The sequence below is a fragment of the Trichechus manatus genome, unplaced genomic scaffold (assembly GCF_000243295.1).
Source record: "Trichechus manatus latirostris isolate Lorelei unplaced genomic scaffold, TriManLat1.0 scaffold00110, whole genome shotgun sequence".
NCBI lineage: Eukaryota > Metazoa > Chordata > Mammalia > Sirenia > Trichechidae > Trichechus > Trichechus manatus.
In genome coordinates, this window is record NW_004444046.1 from 3,608,834 (window position 1) to 3,622,419 (window position 13,586).

Sequence of the window (13,586 nt, forward strand, 5' to 3'; positions counted from 1 at the left end):
AGAAATCCTTTCTTGTATGCTTCCTTAGCTCTTTTCTAGATCCCCATGGTACGTATTTCAAACAAACAAGCAAGTTTAATAATGTTAGCATCTATGGCAAGCAATTCCAAGTGGACCTGCAAATCAACACCATAATCCAAGATGTGACTAACACATGATGGTGATTATTATCAATGCAGAACATCTGGAAGTATCCTTCTTTAATCAGGACTCAGAGAAGAAGACAAATAGAAAACGTTCTGAACTTTGGGTAAAGTAGGGCAACTGGTTTGCTTTGCCTCGGAGTTAAACATTTAGTTTGGGCTCACTTTAAAACTGAGCTCCTATTAAGCAAGAATAAAGTACGAAGCTTCTCAGGGTTATGCACAGAGAAAGAGCACACACATACAACCTTCCTTGATTGCCTGAAGAGTGGCGGTATCACAAGGTGATTAAGGGTGCTCCAACACTTAGTGGTACCTTGTGCAATTATTCAACATCTTTATGTCTTGTTTTCCCCATGTGTAAAATATGGATAATAATAAAAGCCAAATCAGTTGCCGCTGAGTTGATTTCAAATCATGGCAACCCCATGTGTGTTAGAATAGAACTGTGCTCCATAGGATTTTCAAGACCGCATCCTTTTGGAAGCAGATCATCAGGCATTTCTTCTAAGGCAACGCTGAGTGTGTTTGAATTTCCAACCTTTTGATTAGTAGTCGGGTTAGTACTTGAAAGCTTAACCATTTGCACCACTCATGGTCTACAATAGACCCTACTTAACTGGGTTGTTGTGAGGATTAAATGGTCAAGATATGTAAAGTGTTTAGACAGTATGTGTACTTGTGTCTACTAAGCACTCAGTAAACGTTAGGTATTAGTTGCTAATCCCATTTCTATCTACATGTCTGGCTCCAGCTCTCTTGTTCCTGTCCACCAAACTTCTTTAAAATGCTGACTGTGTTTGCAGCTTTCATTTCCTCATTACTCTGCCATTTCTTCACTCCACCACTCCTCTGAACCTGTTTTCACTGAGGTCATCACCAATGGTGTCCTTGTCATTAAATCCCCTAGACCTTCTCCCTCATTCTTATATTTTTTGACCTATTAACATCATTTGAGAGCAGTGACCACTCTCTTCTTTCTGAAACTTTCTTCACTAGTTTATATGAAAATGACACACCCCTTGTTTTCCTCCTATATTTCAGATTATGTCTTCTTAGTCCCTTTTTTGAGTATTCTTTTCTGTCTACTTCTTCAATGTTGGTGTTCCTCAAGGTCCTATCATAGGACCTTTTTTCTTTCACTCTCTATATTTTCCCTCCTATAGCTAGTCCACTCCTATGGAATCGTCATCACTATCATTTATGATAAAGGCTAAACTATGATGAAAATTGGAGTGGCTTAAACAATGAGGCTTATCTCTCTGCCACCTAACAGTCAAAAGGTGCATGAGGTCCAGGATGACAGGGTAGCTTTGCTCCACACAGTCACTCAGAGACCCAGCTTCTTTCATCCTGCTGTGCTGCATCCCTTAGGCCATTGTCAATGTCTGCATGTTTGAAACTGGGTTGCTGTTAAGGTCAGAGTCCTGAGAGTGGGTAAAGAAACAAGGAAGTTGAGGGCTAAGGACTGCTGTTTAAACAAGTGGATGGAAATTGCACACATCACATTTGCTCACGTTTGACAGGTAAGAATGTGCTAAAATGGTCACACAGCTCCACAGCAAGAGCTGGGAAATGTGGTTTTAGTTGGGCAGGCTTATGCTCAGAAAGAAGGGGAGGATGGATGTTAGTGGGCAACTGGCAGTCTCTGCCATTCCATCTGTAAGGCAATGGTTTGAAATAATGTGTCTTTAGCCCAGATGCTTTTCTTTAGCTTCAGACTCAAACATATGACTGCTTTCTGGACACCTGCACTTAGATCTCACACTTGCACTTCAAATTCAGTAAACTGAATTCATAATCTTCTACCTCCTATGGTCCCCATACTCTATTTCACCAAAAATTCACTTCTCTTCCTTTGTTTCCTATCGTAGGAGTAGAAATACTATTGAGTTCCCATAAACAGACAATCGTGCATCATTCTTTGTTGCTCGGCCTTCATTACACTCAATTTCCCCTCCATATATGAAATCTATCACCTGGCCTATTGGTGCTCTCTTTTCTAAAGCTCTCTCAAATCCTCAGGCCATTGCCATTTTATTATCTTGATTATGTTTACAGCCTCCGTTGTTCCCCCCACTTTAATTTATAAATATTCTTCATTCTCCAAGTCTATTTGATTTATCAGTTTAGGCAACAAGACTCCAGATACTTTTGCCTGATTGATTCTGACCCAACCCTCAGATAGCAGCTTAGTTTTCAAGTCTTCTAGGCAATCATGGAAGAGATCAGGTACCTTTGATATTTACCTCTTTATACCTGGTGCTTACCCTCTACTCACACTTATAAATCCCACCTATCTGTCAGTTTGTTGTACTTGGTGGCTTTTATGTTTCTGTGATGCTAGAAGCTGTGCCACCAGTATTTCAAGTACCAGTAGGGTCACCCATGGTGGACAGGTTTCAGCAGAGCTTCCAGACTAAGACAGACTGGGAAGAAAGTGATGTACTTCCAAAAATCAGCCAATGGAAAATCCTATCAATAACAACAGAACATTGTCTGATATAGTGCTGGCAGATGAGTCCCTAGGATGGAAGGCACTCAAAAAGCCACCACAATGGACTCAAGCATATCAATGATCGTGAAGATGACATAGGACCTCACAATGTTTCATTCTGTTGTGCATGGAGTCACCAAGTGTCAGAGCTGACTCAACAGCAACTAACAACACTTATAAAATTTTGTTATAGTTGCTTTTTTATGATCTATTTCCCCATCAAGAACATAAACTCTGTAATGACAGAGATTGTTCTGTTCACTATTAAATCTGTAAAACTTGAATAAAGTTTAACATGTAGTAGATCCTCAATAAATATTTATTAAATGAATAAAAATAGTTTTGAATGAGAATATAAGTACTACAAAAGATATTTAGTTTAATTAAGAGTTCTTGACACAATTATAATTAAAAGGTTGAATAGATTAATCCTTTCTGCTAGAGCACATTTTTATTTAGAAAAATAATTCAATAACACTTTGAAAGTAATCAGCTAATATGAATGATGTTATCTGGTGTTAAGAAAACCCTATGGGGTAGTCTAGTCTGTCACTTGGGGTCGCTATGATTCGGAATCGGCTCGACAGCATAGGACATTTTGTTCAGGACATATACGGAAATGTCAGTTTGCCTGACTACTGGACTCCCTTCCTTGCTGGAGTTTCCACATGTATAGAATCTTAGGCACACAACCTGATTCCTTGAGGAACCAGAGCAATGAGGGGGTGGTGAGCACAGAGACATTAACCCCTAAGCTGGTCTGACTCCATTCAAAGCCAACCCTGCATCTCAGACACTGAGTCTTGTCTTAGTGAACCAGTCACAGTGGCTATCAATTGTGAGATGTGTCAGCCGTTGTCACTGCTGATAATGTACCAATGGTCACTTTTTTTTTTTAATTAGCACAGACTCATTACTATCTCTAGAAGAATATCATTCTTATCACTTTTCATTCTGAGTGAGAAGGAAGCAAATGCAGGCTATGACAGAGCAGCCAGTGACAGTGGAAAGTGCATCTGGTTTAAAAATGGAAGTAAGATGGGTTTTCTTAGTAAATTAAGTGTGTCTTTACACAGAGAATACGGAATCATCAGGAACAAGTTGAACAAGAGCAAGCTTTAACACTGCCAGCTTTGATAGGGGCAAAAGCCTAAGGGAAAGTCAAGAGTAGCTACTACTCAGAACAGAGCAGGGCAGGGTGGTCTTGCTAGCAGAGAAAAGTGCAGTTGCCCTTCTGACAGTCTGCTGTTCCTAAGGAGCTGCCTTTGACTCCTCCACTTAGGGAAGGGCAGCGATTCCATCAGGGGGTTCCAGCAGTTGGAAGGTCTAGGCCAGTTTCTGTCACCTGCAAGGAGGCATGTGGCCTCTTCCTTCATGGAGTTAACCCTGAATTTTTTTGTCTTTTGTTTTTTAATGCAGCAAGGACATTTCAGAACTTGGCTGCCCACACATAACTAACCTACTAGTCATTTTCAATTTTACTGCTAAACTGTAATCACACTGTTCTATTTCAAACATAGCATTTAGTCCTACACTCACTGATACATTAAAACTAAATCACTACAACCAGCTTTTAATTTCAGGCCACCAGGTTTAAACTAGTTTAAGGGGCAATTTGATGTCCAAAGGAAGAAAGTCTCATAACAAAGTGGAATTTACATGGCAGGAGGCATACGGCCCCGAAAAGCAATTATCCCAAGGGCCCCAACCAACACAGCAGGAGAAAGTCCTTGCTTTAGGCTACCTCTGCCAGCAAGTGCGAAGAAGCTTCACATTTACCTTGGCCTGATCCTACCAGGCATCCCCATGGTCTTCACTGGGAGACATGTGGAAAACAGTCAGGGACATCTGGTGATGTTCTAGGACCCAGTAACGTGCGGAATGATGATTTCTCTAGAGATTCGATGTAGTTTTGCACGCATCACATTAGTGTAGCTAGGCATTGCAGACCCAAACATAGACACATACTCTTTCTTTTCTACAGTTTCTACATTTCGACAGTTCATTTGCTGTGTTTGTTATTGTTCTTATTGTTTTTGTTTGTTTTGTCCATTTTCTTTCTAAAAATGTATTAATGAGTTATGTACATTTGAAGAAAAATTTCAGAGGATATTGTGTAAAGTCCTATCGTTCCTGAAGACTTAAACATTCTCAAACTTTTTCTGGTTGAAGAATTTCCAGTCCACACAGACATCTCTCAGCTCTTTCATCTTCCTCCACGTCCTCTTTAAAATATGTGTGAAACTACAGCATCGTAGAACTGGTTACTCCCTAGTGAATCCTAAGCTGTCCTAAAGCTCACTTTTCTACCACCCTGAAGGTTTAACCACAAGTACATTTAATTGGCACTGGTGGGCAATTCACTGGGGGCATTGCAATGTGACTATTCAGGAAATGTCTGCCTGCCATAGTGCTGGCAGGCTTATTCCTCGAACTCTCATAAGATCACTTGTCGAAACGTTTTGTGCTGCAATGTTGATGAAATGCCCAGTTCAATCAATCAATCAGCAAATATTTATGTTAAATGCCTGTTATATCCCTACCGCCAGCATAAAACTTCCCCTCTGCTGGCCAACATTCTCATGTGAATGGTGCCCGGGCAAAGGTCCGGGTGTTCTTTGTCTGACCTCAGTGGTCTAATGCTGCTGTTGCTTCTAGCCCTTCCCAAATGGAGAAACCAATTAATCCACCAAGTAGATAATACACACCTCCTAGGCGTCCACATTTTTTAAAAACTCAGTTGTCATCAAATTGATTTAGACTCATGGCAACCCCAAGTGCATCAGAGTAGAACTGCATCCCATACGAGTTTTAATGGCTGATTTTTTGAAAGTAGATCATCAGGCCTTTCTTCATGGCACTTCTAGGTGGACTCAAATCTCCAGTCTTTTTGTTAGCAGCCAAGTACTTTAACCGTTTGCACCGCCCAGGGACTCCACATTTTCAGTAGGCTTACATTACTCCCAATAAATCTCTCAAAAGCCAGGATCTCTCCTTCCTTCCCTCTTTCAATAACAATTTTTCATATTAATACCCAAAATTTGTATAAAGTTGTATAGTTAGCAAAGTATTTTTATTCTTAATCCTACCAACAATACTGAGAGAGGCTGATTTTTCTGGCGGTGCCACAGTTAAGTGCTCAGCTGCTAACCGAAGTGTTGGTGGTTAGAACCTACCCAGAAGCTCCACAGGAGAAAGACCTGGCAATCTGTTCCCATAAAGATTACAGCTTAGGAAACTGTATGAGGCAATACTACTCTGTCATGTAGGGTCCCTATGAGTCAAAATTTACTTGACGGCATCTAACAACAACAACAACAGCTGAATAGCTAGGAAACTGAGATTTGTCCAAAATCATAGTAAAGAGCAGAGGAAAGACTCAAGTCCTCTAACCCCAAACTGGCTTTCCCCAGCACCATCTTTCTCTCTGCCACGTAGAAAGTGCTGTAACCAGTGCTTAGGTTTGGGAGTATGTGTGATAATCAGATGAATGACAGTTTTTGACCCCAAAAATTTAATATCAGAGGTAACTCAATGATTTTGGCTCATTTTAAAACAGAACTAAGAGCCTGATGCATTTCAGGTGCTATCCCTTGTATCTATTGAGAGAGGACCCAGAGAGGACCCCTGTCTTTGGAGTCCTCATAGTTGCCCTGGCCTCACAGGGTCCTCCTTGTGTAACTCTATCTTGGGACTGGTTCAAGCTACATTTCTCAGAGTCATGCTTCTCAAAAGCTGTGTATACAGCTGTGTCTAAATGCAGGGTCCATTTCTTCACCTCCCTGGCTCTCCAGTTCACTCCAGTGTGACTTCTGGCCCTATCTTTCCGCTCATACAGCTTGTAGTAAGGTCATGATTGACTTCCATGTCATTAAAGTTAAAAAAAAAAAAATTTTTTTTTCTCTCTCTTCATCTTTGAGTTTTCAAGAGGCAGAACAGCATAATGGCAAGCAAAGCATGGAATTCTGAAGTTTGACTGCCTTAGTTTAAATCCTGGTTACCCTATTTACTAATGTGTGACCACAAGCAAGGTACTTAACCTCTCTGTGCCTCACTTTCTTCATTGGTGAAATTCTTCATCTGTAAGTGTATACACATCATAGTATAGGTGTCTGTGTAGTGGGGAGTGTAAATGAGTTAATATATGCAAAGCACTGAGTAAAGTATCTGACATATTAAATGCTACAGGTGTTAGCTGTTATTGTTTATTATTACCTAAGCTGATTGATATGTTAGTTTTTTTCTTCTTCTTGAATTCCAGTCTTCCATTGCTGTCTGTGGCACCATGATCTCATGATTTTCCTATATTCCCTCTACTAGCTTTTCTCACTCTCCTTTGTAGTCTTATTATTATTATTATTTTTCTTAACAAGTAAACATTGAAGTTCTTCAAGGTTCACTTAAAATGTTAATTATTTTTTATCAGTTTTCCATTATTCAGAAATCTCATCAAAATTCACACATTTAGATATCAAGTTCATTCACGTACACATTTGCAGAACAGACTCTTTCTCTGAGTTCTTGATTGACATATCCGATCACCTTCTTGGTATCTCCACTTGGAAGTCTTACATACGATTTAAACTTAACTTTCCCCAACCTGGCCACCTTCTGGTATTCTTATCTTACTGAATAGAACTAGCATTCAACATGATATGTAAGCTAGAAATCCAAAAATCATTCTGATTATCTCTATATCCCTTACCGCTAATATCCATCCAATTCATCACTAAGTCCTGAAGGTTGTACCTCCTATAACCTTTTCTTCTTGTTTTCCTCAAACCAGCCAATGCTACCATTATCTTTCACCCGGATTATTGCAATAGCTTCCAAAATTCTCTCTTCTCATCAATCTGGCCCCTGTCTATCCATTTTCCACACATCAAGCAGAGTAATATTTTCAAACACAAAGAGGTCCTATCATTACCTGCTTAGAACAGTTGATGATGTCTTTCTTATACTCCTATAATAAAAACAAAATAACTACTTGACTAATCCCATGAAACAATACCTCAACAACTTTCAGTAATTCTGCACTTGCTCTTGTTTTCTTAGTATAGTCATTGACCATAGCTTCATTTCATTGAAAGTTCCTTGCTCCCTCTTACTACAGGGCCTTTACACATGCTGGTCTTTGTGATCCTTCCCTCCTCTTCACTTCATTAGTTCTAACTCGTATTCACATCTTGGCTGTATCAGCACATCCTCAGGAAAGCCTCCTCTGACCTTCCTGGCCAGGTAAACTCTTTATAGTCCTCATCATTGTAGAATTTATCATGGTTGTAGTTTTATATTCCTTCATGTCATTCTTTGATTACGTTTGTCTCATACAGTAGATTATAAACTCCGTAAGGGCAGAGGCTATGCCTTTGGGGGAGGGTGGTCACGAATGTATCCCCAGGGCCTGGCATATAGATGCTGCTCCAATATATATTGGTACAAGGAACTTAATTCTGAACCCAACTTTATCTCTATAGCACAATGCCTAGAACAGCATGCACCTCATCCTCCAAGGGAGTTAGCTACATGGATTGTTGTCATTAAGTTAATTCCAACTCATGGCAACCTTATGTATAATGGAATAAAATGGTCCTGAGCCATCTTCACGACCATTGGTATGCTAGAGATCATTGTTAAGGCTATATAGTGTAGTGTCTTCCAACCTGGGGGTGGGGGTTGGGGTCATCTTCCAGCGCTATATTGAACAATATTCTATTGTGATCTATAGGGTTTTTATTGGCTGGTTTTTGAAAATAGATCCCCTGACCTTTCTTCCTAGTCAGTCTTAGCCTAGAAGCTCCACTGAAAAGTGTCCACCATGAGTGACCCTGCTGATATTTGAAATATTGGTGGCATAGTTTCCAGCATCACTGCAATGGGTAGTGGATAGATACATATATGTATTTAAAACACACACGCACAAAAAAAAACTGTTGCTAGTTGAGTCACTTCCAACTCATGGTGACCCCATGTGTGCAGTGTAGAACTGCATTTCATAGGGCTTTCAAGGTTATGAACTTTCTGGAACAGATTGCCAGTCCTTTCTTCCAAGGTGCCTCTGAGTTAGTAGGCAAACACTTAACTGTTTGGGAGATGTATGTTAATTAAGGCAAGGTGACTACCAACTGGTTAAAACCTGCCATGTTTGAATAGATATGGTCATAGGAATTGAAGTCAAATAAATCAGAGATTTGTTAGATGACATCATAACCTGCATGACTGAGTCTTGGGACTGGGAGAGTCAGGCATTTCAATTCTTCCCGTCTTAAGTTTATTAACAATGCAGTTTCTGGGTCTTCACTACCCACAGGATAGTATAAATGACCAAAATGTAACAGAATAATTTTACTCGCTAGCCATATCATATTTTTGTTGTAATTTATAGCCAGCATTGAATTCTTTTTCCCCCTAAAAAAGAGACTACTTTAAATTATGACTAAACTTAGATCCTACTGAAATTTCCAAAACCATAGTAAGAGAAGATGGGAGTTGCATTATTTTACCTTCAGAATGGCCAGAAGTATTTCAAACTTCAGTCTTTTGATGATTTCATAGATGAATAACAGTGTGGTTAGTTTTATTTTTAAAAAAGAAGAAACTTACAATCTTTTCCTATTTTGCAACTTCATCCAAGTGCTTAATAATAAAATGAGGATTATTTTGCAGCCTTCATGTTCAAACGTTAAAGACAAAAAAAATGCCACACAAATAAAATTAGATGACTCTGCTTGGAAAAATTTTTCCTATTAATATTATGAGAACTGCTTATTTAAAAAAAAAAAAAAAAGGCATCTGGACAGTTCATTTGAATGGCCACAAGAGAGCAGTAAGAAATTAAAGCTTCGGAAGATGACGCACGGTCACACTTTTTATGTGTCTTTTGCTACTAGGAAGAATTGAAAGACAGACCTACTTATATCTGTTCTTAAGCTTAGCAACATAGTTTCAAATGTCTCACTTATTTTTTTACCCTTTAGGAGGGACAATATAGATAGCATCAATGAATTAAGTGACAATCACCGTGAATTAGAACCTTTAGGAGCCTCAAGTTCATGTGTAAATGGAAGAAAATAATTACCCTTGGCAAAAGGGCATCTTGAGAGTCATCCAAACCATTCCTGAGAAAAGATTAGGCAAGCCAGATGAAAGTATGTAGCCCATTTACTAAGCCTCCCAGGAGAAGATCCCAACATCTCATTCTATAGCATGGGCAACATTTACAAATTGTAGCCATTAGGAAATCTGTCTTTATGTCGAATCCTACCCTGTTGTGCTATAATTCAGCCATAACTTTAAATAATACCTGGAGATCCTCTGGATCTTGCTCTAAAGTCCATCCCTAATTTTTTTTTAACCTTAAAACAACTCATTCTTTGTATTTTATTAAATTTTCTCCCAGCTTTTTTTATAAACATATTTTCTATATTTAACACAGTTGTGATCATGCTTTCTACAAAGGTTTTAATTTTCTATGATTTTACACTCTGCAGTTTGTGTCTTTAAGCTCTTTTAAAATGAGAAATATAGAAGACATACAGAAAAGCGTAAAACCGTATAAATAATACATTGTTTTAGAACAGACACCGTGTAACCTGCACCCAGGTCAAGAAATACACCACCACTACCCCGTCCCCTTCCTGCTCAGACCTCCCTCTCTCCTCCCTGGCCCTAACCACTATGCAACTTTTATGGTATTCACATCCTTGCCTTTCATCTTCATTTTACTATCTAGCCTTGCATCCCTAAACAATGTAGGTTTTTTTTTTTTTTTTTTTTTACCTATTTTGAGCTTTATGTATATAAAGCCTCCTGTATTCCTTTAAACCTTATACATTCTATTGTGTCTGCCTTCTCTTGCTCCCACCCATGCTTATTTACCTACACAAACTTTACCATTTTTACGGACTCTTGGATGACATGAATTTTAAAAATGAATTTAAAAATCATAAATTTTAAAAAGGACCAGCAATAGCCTTAACATGTGAGAGGTTATTAGAAATCAGTCTGAAAAAGGATTTACAACCAGCAGAAAAATAGTCAAAGGATAGACAGGCAATTTACAAAAGTAAAATCACAGATAATCATTAAACATATGAAATACTATTCACCTTAACCGGAAACAGAGAAATGCAAACTAAAATAGAATATTTGTATACTATTAGATAGGCATAGGTTTAAAAGAATTATAATGCCCAATGTTTACCAGAGAGAAAAGCCGCTCACAAACACTGGGACATATGTTGGAACAACTTTCATGAAGGAAGTCTGGAAATACATGCCAAAAAATTTTAAAACGTGGATTTCCTCTGAACTAGCAATTTCGCTGCTAGGAATTAATCCTGTAGAAATGATCAGACAAATAAAAGAATATGTTATAATAGTAAAAAGAATTGAAAAAATAAAGACTTAAACTGTCTCAAAAAGGCGAATTGGTTAAATAAATTAGGATACAGCCTTACAAATGAACTATTATGTAAGCCATTAAAAATACTATAAATATATATTTATTAGCATTGAAAGCTCTGATCTGCCATATTTTAAGCTAAAATAAGGTCAAAAACATCATAAATATAGTGTTATTCCACTTTGGAAACAAATTGCAAATGACTACATAGAAAAATGTTTGGATGATATACACTAAAATGTTAACAGAAATTATGTCTGGTAATGCACTTAGAGGTGATTTTTTTTTCCTCTTTATACCTTCGTGTAGAATCTGGGTTTTTTTTTCTTTTTAACAATTAGTGTGTGTTACTTTTAAAATCAGAATAAACACAAAAAGTTATTTCTTTATTGGAAAAAAAATTAGAAAACTTTAAAAACTTCGGTTTGGTGAATTTGTGAGAAGTTTGAAGTTTAATACCACATAACAAGTTGCAATGAAAACATAGTTTAATAAAAATGTGATCTATAGTGCCTACATTTTACTAGTAATATTTTTAAAAATATACAAAACAACAAACTATCATGGTATATATATACAAGTTGTGACTACATGCTGCCGATTAGGTAAAATTTTTAAAATAAAAAAAAAAAGCATGTAAATGATTGCTTTACTTCATAATGTAAATAGCTTTGCTTTTTAAGGGGAGCAAATTTCTCCTCACCCCTTTTACCCATGAACAGACCATTGACCTGTTCTAGATTTTCTAGATGGACACATTCTGATTTACTTTCAGGCTCATTTTGTTGTTATTGTGTGATCAATTACGACTTATAGCGACCCTATAGGACAGAGTAGAATGGCCCCGTTGGGTTTTGTAGGCTGTAATCTTTACAGGAGTAGATTGACAGGTCTTTTCCCCAGAGCCACTGGATTAGAACCATCAACTTTTTGTCAGCAGTGTCACCATTGTGCCACCAGGGCTCCTTAGGCTCATGTTTAATCTATAATTAATATAGTGAAACATCTTCCAAGGGACCTTCACTTAAGGTGGTTTCTATGTAGCTGAGGATCTCCTAGAATAATGACAACTTTCCAATTACATAGATTTAGAAAATAATGCCGTATTTTTGGTATAAGCTACTAGCAATTCTTTATTTTTGACAGTGTTTGAATTATCTCTAGGACTGAAAATTATCAACAACTGAATATCTACTATGAACCTAATACTATAAACCTCAAAGCAACACTGCAAGATTAATATTATGCCCAATTTAAGATTACAAATGGAGGCTAAGAGAGGCTCAGTAATTTGCCAGTAAATGGTATACCTGGAACAGAGGCATTAGCCTGTGCACTATTCGGTTCCAGAGCCTTGCGTCTTTTCTTTTCTTTCCTTTCCTTTTTTTTTTTTTAAATGGGAAAGAAGCTCTTTTGCCCAATTGCTTACAGTTTTCTCACCATAAGGAACCCTGGTAGTACAGTGGTTAAGTGCTCAGCTGCTAACCTAACAGCTGGCCATTTGAACCCATCAGCCACTCCACAGGAGAAAGATATGGCAGACTGCTTTCGTAACAGCCTTGCAAAGGATATGAACAGACCCTTCACCAAAGAAGACATTCAAGTGGCTAACAGATACATGAGGAAGTGCTCACAATCACTAGCCATTAGGGAAATGCAAATCAAAACCACAATGAGATACCATCTCACCCTGACATTACTGGCACGAATCAAAAAAACAGAAGCTAACCAATGTTGGAGAGGCTGTGCGGAGATCGGAATTCTTATGCACCGCTGGTGGGAATGCAAAATGGTATAACCATTTTGGAAAATAATATGGTACTTCCTTAGAAAGCTAGAAATAGAAATAACATACGATCCAGCAATCCCACTCCTAGGAATGTATTCTAGAGAATAGGAGCCATCACAGGAATAGACGTATGCCCACTCATGTTCACTGCAGCGTTATTCACAATATCAAAAAGATGGAAACAACCTAGGTGTCCATCAACAGATGAATGGATAAACAAACTGTGGTACATACACACAATGGAATACTACTCAACAATAAAGAACAATGATGAATCTGTGAAGCATCTCACAACGTGGATGAATCTCGAGGGCATTATGCTGAGTGAAATAAGTCAATCAGAAAAGGACAAATATTGTGTGACACTACTACTATAAAAATTCATGAAAAGGTTTACACACAAAAAGAAACAATCTTCGACGTACGAGGGAGCGGAGCGGTGGGGATGGAAAAACACTAACTAGACAATAGATAAGTGGTAGCTTTGGTGAAGGGTAAGACAGTATACAATACTGGGGAAGCCAGCACGACTTATACAAAGCAGGGTCATGGAAGCTCCATAGACACATCCAAATTCCCTGAGGGCCCAAATTACTGGGCTGAGGGCTGTGGGGACCATGGTCTTGGGGAACATCTAGCTCAACTGGCATAACATAGTTTATAAAGAAAATGTTCTGTGTTCCACTTTGGTGAACAGCGTCCGGGGTTTTTAAAAGCTTGTGAGCGGCCATCTAAGATACTCCACTGGTCTCA